The following is a 15843-nucleotide window of genomic DNA, read 5'->3' on the forward strand; positions in this document are numbered from 1 at the left end:
AAAGAACCACATTTAGATTTTTTTTACACCACTCACAGCCCAATTACAGCCATTTTACATAAGTGGCAATGGGAGTAAGTTATATCTACACATATTTAAGGTTCCTTTTCATTACCAGAGTGGAGAAAAAGTGGCATTAGAGTATATGGGCCATCAGGCCATTCATTGGGTCTGGGGAGAAAAAAAAGAGTCCCTTTAACTTCATTCAACATTCTAGCAAGACTACTAGAGGGGAGTATGTATGCAGTGTTATGTTTGTATAGCAACACATGACTTATCATGACGGATTAGATCACTGATCTAAAGAAAAGCCTGGTCTCCTGCCACCAGCAGAGACCAATTCCAAATTCTTTAGGGGAAGGCAAAGAGGCACCCAGCCACGAGGGCTGGCCGGAAACCAAGAATTCTGTTTCACAAAAAAACAAAACAAGTGGTTTCATCATTTGTTTTCCTTCCATGTTCAAAAGGTTTTTGTTCCAAATTTTTCATGAAAAAAGCATGAGACCCACTCCAGATGAGTCAGTAGTCCATAGGTTAGGGCACTCACCTGGGATGTAGAAAACCCTTGTACAAGTGCCTACTTACCCTGATTCAGAGCAGGGCTTTGGACATCCCAAGTGAGTGCCTTAACCTCTGGGCTATTGGTTATTCTGGGATGAGTGTCTCTCTCAGCAGAAATTCCCTCCTGGATCGGAGAATCCTGCCCAGTTAAATCCATCAAAACAGATATGTTTCTGCAAAAAGTTTGTGTCAACAAGTTAGTATCTTCCAGTGGAAAAACATGTTGGCAAATAATTCCCCACCATTCCTACTAGCCTCCAAGAAGCGTTGTGGAGGGTGGGGAGAGCTGGTAGTTCAATGCAGCAATCGGATGTTCTTACTTTCTCTTGGGGAAATCACAAATAGGGATTATAAAGTTATGCAGACTCTGAAAAATTTCAGACATATGACCTCCTCCATCAACAAGTGCCACCAGCTGAGTCTGTTCTGTTTTCTTTTATACAAGGCCATTAGTCTGAGCGATCCCTTCTCAGAATACAAGTCAGGTACTAATCAGTTCTCTTGGAAGTAATTCAGTCGAATCACAGATACACAGGTCCGTCTAATCCAACTGTGTCTAATACTTACAAGCTTCTGAGATAACTTTACACACAGAGGAAGTTTCTTCCTAACCCATGAAGGATACAAGGTTATAACACTTATATTTTTATCTCTAGGAATTATTTTGGGGAAGTTCTATGACCTGTGTCATACAGGAGGTCAGACTAGATGATCATAATGGTCCCTTCTAGCCTTGGAATCTATTAATCTTATTACATCCAACTGTGGATGTTCCTTGCCATATAAACATCCCTAACCCGTCTGAACTTTACTAAACTCATAACCTCAATACTACTATAGCAAGTAAAAGCACGAGTTTATAAACAGCAAGGGAGAACAAAAGCCTTGAACTGTACTGTAGCGACTGAGCATTAAACATTTGTTGTATTCATCTAATACACCTCTACCCCGCTATAACATGACCTGATACAACACGGGTTCGCGTACAGCGCGGTAGCAGCGGGGCTTGCCGGCTTTTTAAAGGGTCCGGGGCTCCGGCTGCTGTGGGGAGCCCCAGGCCCTTTAAATCTCGCTAGAGCCCTGCCACCCATACTCCGATATAATGGGGTTTCAGCTATAAAGTGATAGGGATTTTTGGCTCCCCACGACCACGTTATAGCGGGGTGGAGGTGTAACAAACATCCACTGATAGCTATTTTTCAAGCAAATCCTTGGCTGGTGAAAGATAGTCAATAGACAATCCACAGGTTAAGTGGGTTGTGTAAAATTACCAATTACTTTTTATTGGGGTAGCACCTAGGAGCCCCTGTCATGGATCAGGGCCTGACAATGCTAGGCACTGTACAAACAGAACAAGAAGACTGTCCTCGCCACAGAGCATTTACCATCTCCTTTTTGGAATGTGTTTTTCAATTTCACGGGCTGCCTCTGCCTCATCCCTTAGTATTGCATTAGTAAAAAGGGTACATAGCAGCACCCAAATTATCTTTCCTGATCCCGTGTTATTTTACATCTTCCTATCCCGTCCCCTCTTATTAACATCGTCTCTTGGTTGAAGAGCCCTGCTCTTCCGTTTTCCAGGTTGAATTATTAGTTCTTGCCGGCCCTTCTGAGAGCACAGTTTGTACCAGTACATGTTATAAACCAGAATATTGGACACGGGTTCTGAAATAAGTAAAACCAATTACTAAGGGTAAAACAAATACCATCTTCTTCTATTGTGGCTTTTTGGACTCCTCACGTAAGCGAGCATCACTAAATACTCATGCACGTTTAGCCCAGCCTTTTCCCACATGGACACTGAGCATCAGCTATTTGCCTGAGTCTGTGACATGATCCCAGTTGTCATGGAAACAAGTGGCTGTATTGCTATGCCAAAAACTTCACCACCAAATGGGGAAACCGACCCAAGCAATTAACAGCGTTAGATTTGTATTAGTTAAAAGGATTTCTTGATCTGTGCACTCACCTCATCTAAATGGAAAGACACATTTATTATTTTTGCAAGAATCAAGCAAGCAGCAGAGACAGAAAATACTAACTATTGCCAAAAAAAGATCCGGGCTTTGGGTAAATAGAACTGACAACTAAAGAACTGGGAACAATTCAGTAAGGCCCCAGCTTACACTACTGGTGTGCAGGCAGCAACTCGCATGTGGAAGGACTTGCAGAATCAAGGCCTAAGTAATTAGTCAAATGAAATGCAAAACTTGGATCTTGACCAACTGCGGTCATTAATTATCCCAAAGCACTTTTCTTAAGCAGTGTTAGCCACTGTGCCCTAGCCAACTGTCAACTCAGGTACCTACACTCCACCTACTTACACTCCCTTTCTTTTAGGGAACCAATATATAGCTACTACAAGAGCTCTGCTCCCCTTTGTTAGTCTTGCAGATGAAATGGGTCTTAGGAGGGATTTAAATGTAGGGAGAAATGGAACAAAACTGACAAATCAGATACAGTATCAGATCCTTAGTTGCTCTGCTGGATCTATGTTCAGAAATTGCTTCTTTCCAGCTGCTCGATCTGCTTGTGTGCAACATCTTCCAGAAATTGAGGCAACTAATTAAGTGAAGGGTGAAAAATCTACCCTGCTGAAGGTCTGACAATGAGACTAAATGTAGAGGATGGGGAAGAGTCAGCAACGTAGCAATGTTCTTTGGGAGGTTCGGGGGGGAGGGAATCAAACTGCTCTCAGTACTTCTGGGACCACGATCTGCTTCATAGAGAGGAGAATAGCACTCTTCCACTGTACTCCTTCTTGGCTGTGTGTGTTGGGAACCTGAGCCTAGAGGCATTTCTCCACTGACTTCTGCGTTCATGAGAGAGAAAAATGCATCCATGGACATTATACAGTTCAGTGTATGTGGGACTAGTGAAATGTGGGAGGAGGTGCTTGTTTAGCTCTGGGTTTGGGACTGGGGAGGATCAATCCCCTAATTTCAGCAAATTGGACTTCCAGAAAAAAAACAGTATAGATGTAATCCCACAATCATGTTCTTGAGGTAATGTCACACCAGATGCTAAAGTGCTTGCAAAAATAGAGCTCTAAGTACTTTCAGGTAGTCCGATAATGATTATGGATTTCCTACTTGGTCCTCAAGCCCAGGCTCCAGCCTGAGCCTGAATGTCTACTCCGTAATTAAATAGCCCCTTAGCCCGAGTCAGCTGGCATGGGACAGCCACGGGTAGTGTAGACAAACCCTTACACACTTGCTCCCATTTCCTTCTGGTTTCAGATGGAGATTTGCCCCTCAGGAAAACGTGACTTGATCAATACTATTCCATCAAACCCAGCTTCCTGCCTCTGGCTGTAGTCAATAACTGGGTGGTCCGGCAATGTCAAATTGCCACCCGATAATGCTACTCACTAGGTGTGCAGTGCTGCATGCATTGGGACCTAGGAGAGGAATTCCATCCTGACCACAGTGTTGATCATCATGTGCTCTGAAGTACTGTCTCTCATTAATATTCCTGGAGGACCTATCACTGTGAGCAGTCAGGAAAGTAAATGAAATACCTTCCTCACAGATTGTATTTTCTAAATGGACAACCTATCTAGTTCTTAATTACTGAGGGACACTCTCCTCTGAAATATATTGCTTTCCACAACCAAATCTCCGTAAACTTTTCATGAGTGATGTACCGGAGTATTCGGATTCTAATATCTAAACTGTATTGTTAAATCTATTCACCTCAATTTGGGTTATTGCTGATTACGTACTCTATGCATCACGGGATTTTAAAAATAAAACTTTGTATTTGTGGATAACCTAAGCACTGTACCCAGATGTACAGAGACTCTTTTCTCAACCTATGTATTATATAATTATTGTAACACTAGCTTTAATAAAAAATTTATATTTGAGTGCTAGGAATATACAGCGTGATTACCCCTCCAACAGGGGGGCATGGATCAGCATTCATGTCGCATTCCCCATCAGTACCTGGCCCAAGCCAGTGCTAAGATGACAGAATCTTTCAACCACTGTATGTTGTAATACACAATGCAATAAGGCTTTTGCAAAGGACTCTGAGCCCAGTACATTTACCCTCTTGGAATAAATAGGACTCCAAATAGGACTTTTTTTTAAGGGGGGGCGGGACGGGAGCACATCTATCCTCACAGCTAAACATCATGCTGTGCTGAGTGAGTCACCAGGATATGTTGTTCTCAATGAATCACATTTGCTGACACCAATATCAAGTTTTTATCTGGCTGTTGCTGGGCTGAATGCAGACTGCACACGTCTGATCAGATCCTACTGACTTGCTAAATGTGATTGTGTTTGACACAAAGGTAGCGAGGGGACAGTAATACTTCAGTCAGCATGCGTTTTTGTGATGTTATATACAGCTGCTCTCTGTTTATACGCATGTCCTAATTCCTGGATGCTCACTGAACTGGAACACATGGGAAATGCCTGTGTCAATAAATGTCTGACAATTCTCCCATTTTACTTTATTTTTAGATAAAAGAACCTTACAGGCTTCATTAAGTACCAGATTGGTGGGGATACCTGCATGGGGAAACTTTAACTGCCTGTCAACTCAGTCTGGCTCTGTGGGGTGGGTGGACAGTTAGTTGTATGGCCTATATCTAATTGCTTCTTGTGTGACTTCAGATGCCTGGCTTTTCTTCCAGCCAACTTGAGAACTGGTGATGACTACCTCAACCTCTGACAGGACAGATCCTGTAGCTTTCTTTTCATTGCATTTTAATTGTTCATCACTTCTAGGTCTCTCTTCAGCTTGCTGAAATTCAACCATCTGAGCCCAGGAATGAAGCACTTTCAACAGCAGAGAAAGTTTCTCCCTTGAATAATGAGACAATATCTGTCACTTTTGTAGCGACACTCATCCCAAAGATTCCCACAGTGCTTCACCGATACCGGCAGTGGGCAATGCCACGCCTAGGTGCTAACTGCTCTATAAGCACACACCAATGCTGTACAGCAGCGTGGGACAGAAAGTACAGAAAGCCATTTTCCAGTGAAAGGAAGTAAGTGGGTGGAATGTAGGTGTATATATTGTGCTCTTCTATATATGACATTTAAAATGAAGCTACTTGTTTTTGTCTCCCTTTTGGATGTATTTCCCTTTAAATTAACATGCTTTAAACTGAGCTCGTCTGTCCCAGAGTAGAAAACGGGGAGGAAGAGCTGGGTAAAGTAGGTTCTATGTGTATAGGGCCCTTTGTTTTCCATTTTTATTTTATTTAATTTTTCCCAGAAATTTATCAGTGTTTATTACCAGAACAACAAAAACAGGAGAAAATCAGTGCAAAAAAATATTTTTTCTGGGTAAATATCGGGGGTTTACTTTGGTGGATGGAAAGATGGGGGAGAGGGGAGTATTCAGTAGATTAATGTTCTGAATTCCATCCATCAATGTGGTTTGCTGCAGAACTAAAACAGAACTCAACACACAATGGCCCCTCTGAGTTTAAGAAAACAATACATCCTCTAATTCTCCAATAAAACTTTTCATCTGAATAAACAGTTTGCTGTCGTAGACTTAGAACTATTACTTTATAAATATTTACATTTAATAATTGGGCCACACCATTTGCAGCACATACACAACTTCATCCTTTTCTCCTGTTTTTGTTTTTTAAAACTTTCAAATACTTTCTTGTATTCTGAAACGCATTCGGATACAGATTTTTGTTTTCTTCCCATTTTAGTGGGTCAAATCTTTAAACCATTTTCTGCTAACAGCATGAATGGGTACATGGTGGGCATGAGATTCATCAGTACATTCAGAGGCGCAGGCACTTCAGAGCTTGCATGTGTGTCTGTTTGTTTATTGTGTGTATCTTGTAGCCTAACACATAGTCTTAGTTCCACAGGCCTCTTTGCATATACACACAGACAAATGTATTATTGTAATACACATATCGTATGCAATGTGTTGTATTTTCCTAATAAAATAAGTTATTTTTATATATTTGAATGATACAAAAGTAGGGTGAAAAATCAGAAAAAAAGAATATTTTGTAAAACTCATGCATTTTTCGATAAAAATAGGTTTAAACTGAAAACAAAGGGGCTTGTATGTATAGCAGTGGTTTTCAACTTTTTTTCATTTGCGAATCCCTAAAATATTTCAAACGGAGGTGCAGACCCCTTTTGAAATCTTAGTCTGCGGATCTGTGGACCACAGGTTGAAAACCAATCATGTGTAGGGTCAAAAAACAGAGCAAGAGGGTGATTTCTTCTTTCACTTTGACTGCTGTGGGTATAAAAAGCTTCATGAAACATGAAGGAAGGCTTTATTGGAACACTCTGCTGTGTCTGACCAAGAAGCAGGTGGTTACACAATAAATGAATTCTGAACATTGTTCTGATTTTTACTGTACGTGTGGTTTGCTCAGTACTAAATCTCAGCTCCTACCGTCACATCTCTGTGTACATGCACAAACTCAGATTTTAAAAATGGCCACTCTCTCTCACTTCAGCTCATAATTTTATAAACACAAAATTTCACATAAAGGTGGATTTGTGCTCCCCATATACTTTAGGAATTCTTGGGTAAAGTTTCAGGTGTGTGGTGGGAAGGGTGTGATGGGTTCCCCGGGGGGTGCCACCTGGAACTGGGATACCACTGACCCATCAGCCTGGGCTGCCACTCACACTGTGCTGCTGTGACAAGCTGCAGACACATTCCCTGTCTTACCCTTTCACCAACATACACACAGGTAGGGACACGCCCAGCTGCAGTTACATGCAGGCTCTCTGACCAACCACTGCATGTGAACTAACAATAGAGGGGCTACAGCCAAAACTACCACCAGCTTCCCAGCCTGGAATCCCAGAGGGGTACTGTCCTGCCCTGGTCCAAACCCCAACCAGTATGAATTTATTGTCCAGTTCGTCTCCCTCTCAATGCGGAGAGGAATATGCAACAGCCTTTGCTCCTTCAGCTACAATTTCCCACCCATTTCACTCACACGCACCGGTTTAGATAAAGCAAAAGCTACAAGTTTATTAACTACAAAACATAGATTTTAAGTGATTGTAAGGGATAGCGAACAGATCAAAGGAGATTACCTAGCAAATAAACAAAAAATGCAAACTGAGCATAATATACTAGATAGATTGGATATGAATTAGCAGATTCTCACCTTACTGATGGTACAGGCAGACTTCCAGATTCTTAAGGTACAAGCTGCATTAGCTTTACAGCTTGGGTTTCTCAGGTCTTCATACAACAGACAATGTCACTCCCTGCCTTATATAGCTTTAGCCTATGGCAGGAACCCTTTGTTTTAAAACTTGGTTCTCAGTCCAGAGTCATGTGGCCTGACCACATGTTCTTGTATTGTCATAGCAGCCATTGCTTATAGGCTGTCTGGAGTGTTCTCAGGAAGGTTCATCCAGTGTGGGATAAGCTTCTCCTAAGGCTTATTGTTCTAATGGCCCACTACCATGAATAGGTCCTTCCCAGCCAGCTACTTAGACTGGAAGCATCTTCCTCAGTGGACGTCGCCCAGGTGTGATTACATATGAAATAGACACAGTCAATATTCAGAACTTCAGATACAAAAATGATACACGCATACAAATAAGATAATCATATTCAGCAAATCATACCTTTTCCAATGACACCTTACATGACCCATCTGGCATAAAATACATCTTAATTATACTATGTAATAATATCACTATGGAGAATATAGGGGTGCAGCGTCACAGAAGGGATGGGGAGTCTTTTTACAGAGTTCTAGGAGAGGACAAATCTTAAAGGATGATATATAATCAGCTGTGTTATGGGGAAAAAGTCTTGTCCACGAGCCAATAAGAATACGTGCATCTGCATGTAAGGAATCACTGTTATAAGATTAAATTATTCTCTTGTTTCAAAAGATCCTTAAAAACCTTAAGAGTGGTCATTTCCAGGACGGAATACAGTTAAAACATGAAATTTAGCCAAACACCAGTTAAGCCAAACCACAGGGGAGATTTTTTTTAAATCTTGCTCTTACTACCTTATCAGTAACATGTGTGCAATAACCTCTGAGCTACCTGCTATCTTAAAGACCTTTGATTATTGTTTCCAGCGTGTCCAAAGCTTTGTAACTAACCCCCCACCCAAAACTCTACCGGTCATTGCAAATAACTTCCAGCAGCCACCCAAGAAACAAACCCTGATACTTCTACCCCTGAAGCTATTGTATGGCATCTTCCCATCCAGTGCCCTCACTAAGGGGCAAGCCGTTAAATTCACACCAGAGCCACCAATGGTACAATGCCAGTCCCTTCACTGAAGTGGTTCTCACTTAAAGCAACTGTCTCATTCTAGGTCTTCTTTCTTGTCTTTGCTCCCTAGGATCATCTAGCATCAGACAACCATGTACCCCTCCAGATCATCTCACACCACTGCCAGGCCTAGAGCTTGGTCTTCCATTAGGAACAGCCTTGTTCTCTCCTTGCCCTCCTTTGCCTTCTTTCCTTTCATGCAATACACGAGAGATTAAGGAGAAGGAAGTGTGGAGCTTGGCCTCAAATCTCCAGACATAAGAGCTAGATAGGGCTGGAGAATGTAAGCAAGGCTGGGGGTGGGGGGGGGGGAGGAAGGAATCAGTTCTCTCCTAACCAAAAAGCTAAGGTGACCAGCTCAAGGCAGATATCAAAGAGTGTATGAGGAGCTACCCGCAGAGTCCAAAGTCAACAGTTCCAGTGCTGCAGAGTCTCCAACAGCAGCAAAGTAGAATAGCAATGCTGACAGCATCCTTACTTCCTATAAGTTTCTGAATAGCCATTTAAATCTGTTGCTGACTGGGGAAGTTATAAGCAGCAGGGTGGCTCTGGCGCCCTACGTTGACTTATGGGTTGTTGGTTTTGGTCCGTAATCTATACGCTGTTCACGTCTGGAAAGTTCTTTTTGTCATCATAAAATACAGAAACTACCACCCTTTATTTCCCAGGGGCAAATATTTTTCAAGGCCTAATATAAGAAAGTTCTAGCTGATCTAGTTAAATTGCTAAGAAGAACATTGTCCAAAACCTATTGATCTTGTGTTGTCAGTTTCAGGAAGTCATGGCTCCCTTTACAGACCTAGTCACTGATGTATAACTCATCTCTAAAGAGAAATCCATTGATCTTCACCATCTTTCACGCACTTGAGAAATTTTAATATAGCTATAGAAAAGTTGAAGAGAATATTACAAGTGAGGCAGCTGACAGAGTGAGATGGACACTTATTACACTAGACTGGATCTTTGGGGCAAACGATAACAAGCACTGAAGTTTCCACTCAAAAGTCCGGTAACTGTCAGGTTAAAGAATTAAGCAGCCAATCCTTTCCTTGCATCCCTGAACCAGGAGATGCAACTGGTGGGCAAATCACAGTGTATCACAGCACTCACTGTGTCTAGCACCTTTCATCCAAGAAGCTGTACTCTCTTCCCAAAGCCAAGTTCATCCCTTATGCAAGTCCGTTAAGCCTTATAATATGCCTGCAGTGGGTATACGCTGTTTACAGACCAGGTAATTAATACGTAGATTTAAGAAGGGTACAGAAGGTGGCAGAGTAGGAAATAGAAATGCAGAGCTCTGGTTGCTAGTCTTCTGCTATCATGAAAGAACCTCCCCTCCATCTCAGCTTCATTTGTCTTGTCATAACCATATGCTTCAGAAAAATAGAACAAGGGACACCATACTAAGGGTTTATACTTGCAAGGGGCTGAGAACACTGCAGTCAATGGGAGTTGAGGGCATTCAGCACCTTGGCAAGCTGAACTGCCACAGTCTCTATCACAATGGGCTAGAATGGCCTGATTATACATAGGGAATAAACATAAGCTCTGCAGAGTTTTAGACAGCAAAAGTTCAGCAGAACAGGTCAGTCATCTGCCTGGAGAATACAGCTGATCTGGTGCTGCAGGCTTAGAAAATGAAATACTGAGCCAGACAGAAAGAAACAAGTTGCCACTTATTAGCATGAAGGTAGCACTGGCAACATCCCCATCAAGAAGATTCTGTGAACAAAGCAGCATGTCTGTCTCCCCATCACTGTCCCTATCTGAGATTTTCTACCAACAGAAAATAGTGGATTCAGCTTTTGAGTTCTTGCTGTGTCATGCCTTTGTTATGTGGGAAAGCTCAGTGCCGTTTTATGTCTATAACAATGAATAGGTTAGCAGAAGTCAAGCACCTCACTATACATTTCAGTCACACAAAATATTGTCACTGAAGGGACCAGATCCTTAAGTTATCAGTGATCAAAGCCACTCCAGCATCGATATGAACCTGGAAAGAAGCAGGCAGTGAAGAGGAGAGTTTCATATATATTTTCAACTTGCCAAGGTGCTGAATGCCCTCAACTCCCATCGACTGCGATGTACTCAGCACCTTGCAAGAACAAATCCTTCCTGGTACGTAGTGACTAACGGAAACCAGGATCAGTTAGTGACACTTTCCCCAGCTCGAGGCCAGATTAGCAGTGGTAAAAGTTGCTACCATCTGATGGCCAACCATAATGAACTATATCAGAGTGGTCTCAGACCAATTCCTAGTTGCACAATGTCATCACAATAAATGGCACCATTCTGAAAGACTAACTGGCACCTCTGTTGGCAGTTTCAGAAAACCCAAGTATTAAGTGAGCAATAGAGACCAAAATGACCTCTCCGGTCAGGGCCGAGACACGGCTGCTGCTGTCTATCTTGAAAGTAAACTGGGCCTGTCAGTCTCTTACGGAGATGAAATAAACCAGCACTTTTCATACGTTCTAAATCCCTTTAAGAATTTTAAAAGGGAAGACACAGGGACAATCCGAATAAGGGGAAGCAACCCTAGCCCTTCAGGGCTTTCGACTGTATCAAAAAAAGCACCAATTTTGCGGTGTATCGAATTGTGGTATCACCAGTTCCTTTAGATGCAATCGTAGCTCTCTAATTCAGACTTGTGAGCCTTTAGTGATCTATATAAAAATCAGGAGTGCCTCAATGAACAATCTTTGGGGGTTCAGAATTGCTTAAGTGTTCGAGAGTGGGTCTCAGGTTACATTTTCCTCCCCTACCCTCACAGCCAGTCTCAGCTTCTCTATTCTGTTCGCCATATGCCCCCACCTGTCCAATGAGGGGGTGCATATGCACCCAAGCAGAGAGAGCACAATGCAAAAGCTGAGCTAAAGGAATTTTATCCTTCTTTTGCTTTAGTGTTACAACATGTGGCACCAACACAGCTCCTGATACTTTCAAATCACTTCACATTCATTAGTGAAGATTCTCAAAACCCTTGTGAGGCAGACACGAACTATACTCATTATACAGGTGGATACTAGAGGCACAAAGAAGTCAAGTTAGAGTTGGCTAGCTACACGCTACTCTGATAAGTGTTTTATAAAGCATATAGATAGCTAAACAACAAGATCAGTGACGAAGAATTCAACATTTAAACCCCACTTAAACGCCAAAAGTCACCACACTCCCATCAAGAATAGAACCCAGGAATCTTGACCAGGAGCAGCAGAAGTTTCCTAAAAGTGGGAGGAGACACCAGTGCCTGAACCATGACCCTGCCCCTTCTTCCAGAGGCCATGCCCCCTTCCTCCTGAGGCCCCCCACTCCCACACCCTTACAGCTGGTAAAATGTGGCCTATGCCCTTCCACTTTTAAAAGTGATGGCACCATGGCCCCCTGCCCCATCCCGTTCTGGCGCTCTTCCATCCACTATGCATTTCTCCCTCTGTTTCCTGCATTTAATTTTTAACACCTCCTCCCCCATCCCTTTTAGAAATAAAGTTTATTTGTTTGTGCATGCTCAGTAGAAGTATCTGAACACTGCAATGGAAAATTTCATCTGTATGGCCCACTGTGCAAGTATGCCTCGCAGCAGAGCTGCTAAAGCGGGGAGGGATAGCTCTAGTGGTTTGAGCATTGGCCTGCTAAACCCAGGGTTGTAAGTTCAATCCTTGAAGGGACCATTTAGGGGTCTGGGGATTGATCCTGCTTTGAGCAGGGGGTTGGACTAGATGATCTCCTGAGGTCCCTTCCAACCCTGATATTCTATTCTATGAAATGTGCTTCTACCATTCACTCCCACAGTTGCCACTATAGTTAAAAGGGGATGGTATTTTCCACTAGGATGTGAACCACAAAGAAAGCTGTAAATCATGCATCAGTAAGATGTGCAGCCCTAAAGACTATGCCTCTAAATGGCACAGTCTTGCCCTCCTCCCTTCTCACACATGCTAGCTGTATGTATTACTGGCCCCTGAGACTCTTGAAAAATCCCTGGATCTCATATACAACAGAAAAAAAAATGTTAGATTTGTTTGGTGCACTTATGTAAAATTGCAGTTGAAGGAAAATGTGATTCAACAGGATGCTTGTACAACAAGCACTAGGCTTTGATCTCTCACTCACATTAAAGTCTTTCCTCACTTCAGCTAAGAAGACATCCACATCCAATTTTATAGCAAATAAAAGAATGAGTTTATAAACAGCAAGTGCGAACAAGAGCCTTGAACTGTATTGTAGGGGCTGAGAACTTTCATCGTATTCCTCTAATAACAAACACCCACTGACAGTTATTTTTTAATCAAATCCTTTATTGGTAACGATGGTCAACAGGATTGAGCTCCTATTTATCCACACAGCAGGTACAGCAAAATTAACATTAGCGTACATTTCCCTAATTCTTGCATTTCACTATGATCTGGAGGGAAACAAACGGATCCTATCCCCTATCTTTGAGACCCAGAATCTAAAGTCTTACAAAATCTAATACATAGAGAAATGTTTTTACAGAATGTGTTTTCATTTCAGTGAAAACTTTCACATTTAAACATTCCCTTGTACCAATAGAAAGAGAAACATAACAGCTAGTGTTGTGCCAGCGAACCAGGAGCAGAAAGTGAAACTAACTCTTGTTTCCATTATCAAGGCAGAGTGAAGTGTAAAGCACCATGTAGGTAGGAAAAAAATGCTGAAATGCTAAATTTTAATAATGTACAATTTTAACTTAAAAAATTAGCAAAAAGAGAAAACGTTTAAGAATCATACAGGGCTTCTATTCTTTTCAAAGCTATTCTTTTTCTGCGAAACAGAGTAAACTCTGATGAATTATTATTCTTGGCAAGGCTACAAATATAACAGAAAATGGGTAACAGTCTCTTCCATATAACGATGCTTAAACATGATACGCAGGGTTCAACTAAAAGACCTGCACATATATTACAGCATCCACACAAGCTACACTCAGTTGCTATTATTTCTATTGCTATCATGCGTCAAGTGTACCAGGCACTTTCCAAAACAATGAGGAAGACAACCCTGGTCTTAATCAGCTTTACCAGGTCAGACCTCACAGGGTCTTTCAGGCAGCTTGCTGCACAGGTCTGCTCACACGGACCTCATTGCATAAGCAAGGCCTTGTAAAATACATTAGAGATAATCTTGCCAAGCACCCAGTTTAGGTAATCACATTCTGACAAACTCATTCTCTCCCTGTTAAGTTTCAAAATATTATTTGCTTCCCACTCTAAATTGCTGTGTATTGTTGCACAGCTGCCACCTTTAACATCAGAGGTGGCTGCAGTAATTCTTTGTCTTTTGTATTTTGTTTGCTGGTTTGGGTTATTTTGGGATGAGCGATGCCTCATAATTCCCAGACTTCTATTGGGAGGATTGCATCTCAAGGCATCCGCTCACATATAACTGGAGAAGCCCTTTTGGAAAACTCATTGTATGAAAAAACAGCTTTGTTAGCTGTAGATAACAAGAGAGATTACACTATAACAGCCCTTTGACCTTCTTAAAGAAGAACATATCCCATAGCTAAGACAAGCTCAGCTTGTTTGGCTGACAGAGAATGTTTTCATCTCAGTTAAGAAATACGAATGTCTCCAAGCTTCCAAGGAAGCATTCCAACTCCTACGAAAGTACTGCAGGATAAGTGAGCTTGGCAGAATTCTTTAATGGTTTCAGTGGAGAATCAGTTTATTTTAAGTTTTTTTCTATTTTTACTGATTTACATTTTTACAGGTGTGCAAAATTATGGGGTTTAAGGCTTTTGTATTTTTACCTACTGAAATTTTCACAGTTTGGGAAAATTGTAGGGGAGTGAGGCAATAGCTGGGGGAAATGAGACACGCATTTAACAAGAATACATACTTGGATTCATTAAAGCTTTGTAACAGTTAAATCACAAACTGTCATCACATGTCAATAAATACCCAGCAAATATCCTTAAATCAAACTGTAATAAATTCTCAAGCAGCATTCTTACTTGGCCTAGCTGTACATTTTGATAAAGATTGATTACAATATTTTTCAAATCAGTTCGTGTGCATGTTGAAATTGATGTTTATCAACATATACCAATAAAAATCTAATCCTTCCAAGCCTTTGTGTGAGAGTTCTATAAATTCCCCTGCTGCAAAATAAATCGCAACTGAAACAAATGCAATTACCAAGCTGATGAGGGGTTAATCCTCTTTTGTTTAATATAAAAATTAAAATGTTATTACCACTGAACAAATAGAAGTCAGTAATTGTTGAGGATACGACTTCATATAAGCTCTGAGGCACTCAGCACCTTGGACCTAAATCAAGGCAAGTTTTTAGCAATCCCATTCAATAAAGGGTCATTTTCTCGTTTAAGTTTCAGCTCTATAATTATGCAAGAATGGATAGGTAATTAGAACCAAAGATATATATTAAAACTCATGTGAGGTATTAGAGGAACATTGCTGCAATTGTAGAAATGCAAGCTGTCAAAAGAAGCAAGGATTTTACATACTCCTCTAGGTTTACTTAAACATAGAAATGTCATAATTTTAGCTTCTTTATTTTAAGTAGTTCAAACATTCCACTGCAGTGTAGGAAGGACAAGCACAGTAACACTGCCCTAAGGAACAGGAGCCAAAAGGAAACTGACCTCTCGGCTGAGCAAGATGCAAAAAGTAACCTAACAGCATGAGAAAGTAAAGAGTAAATAGTTTTTCAGTTTTCATTTTCAATGTCCCTAACATGATTAATTGCAAGGACAAAGATGTATTTTTAAATATGATTTTTATCTTGACAGCACAACCCTTTTCAGAGTTACTTTACAAGACAACTTGATGGTGAGTTTTCCCCCTTAAAACATCTAGATGTGTTCTTGTTTGAGAAATAAAAAGAACAGTATATTACAATTCTTAGCACTTTAAATGTTCTCATTAGGTTGCTGAAATCATAAATTCTGTGTAATCCAACAGACTATACTTTTTTTTCCTCAGGGGTGGCATATTATAGCTACATTGTGAACTCCTCCACCCAGGGACTTTGTTGT

The 15843-nt window shown here is 41.3% G+C and overlaps 1 protein-coding gene across 2 annotated transcripts in view; it reads right to left on the minus strand.

Annotated features, from left to right (window-relative positions):
* CDS2 (CDP-diacylglycerol synthase 2) overlaps positions 1-15843 on the minus strand; it is a 45806-nt gene that overhangs the window by 28871 nt on the left and 1092 nt on the right. Inside the window, exon 1 of one of the 2 annotated variants that reach the window (XM_050940198.1) lies at positions 586-694. The exons of the other annotated variant lie outside the window; for it this stretch is intronic. The gene's annotated coding sequence lies outside the window, so the exon portion shown is untranslated. Of the gene's footprint in view, positions 1-585; positions 695-15843 lie in introns of those variants that run through there. 2 annotated transcript variants of the gene reach the window in all.

This window comes from Gopherus flavomarginatus, chromosome 2 (genome assembly GCF_025201925.1).
Source record: "Gopherus flavomarginatus isolate rGopFla2 chromosome 2, rGopFla2.mat.asm, whole genome shotgun sequence".
NCBI lineage: Eukaryota > Metazoa > Chordata > Testudines > Testudinidae > Gopherus > Gopherus flavomarginatus.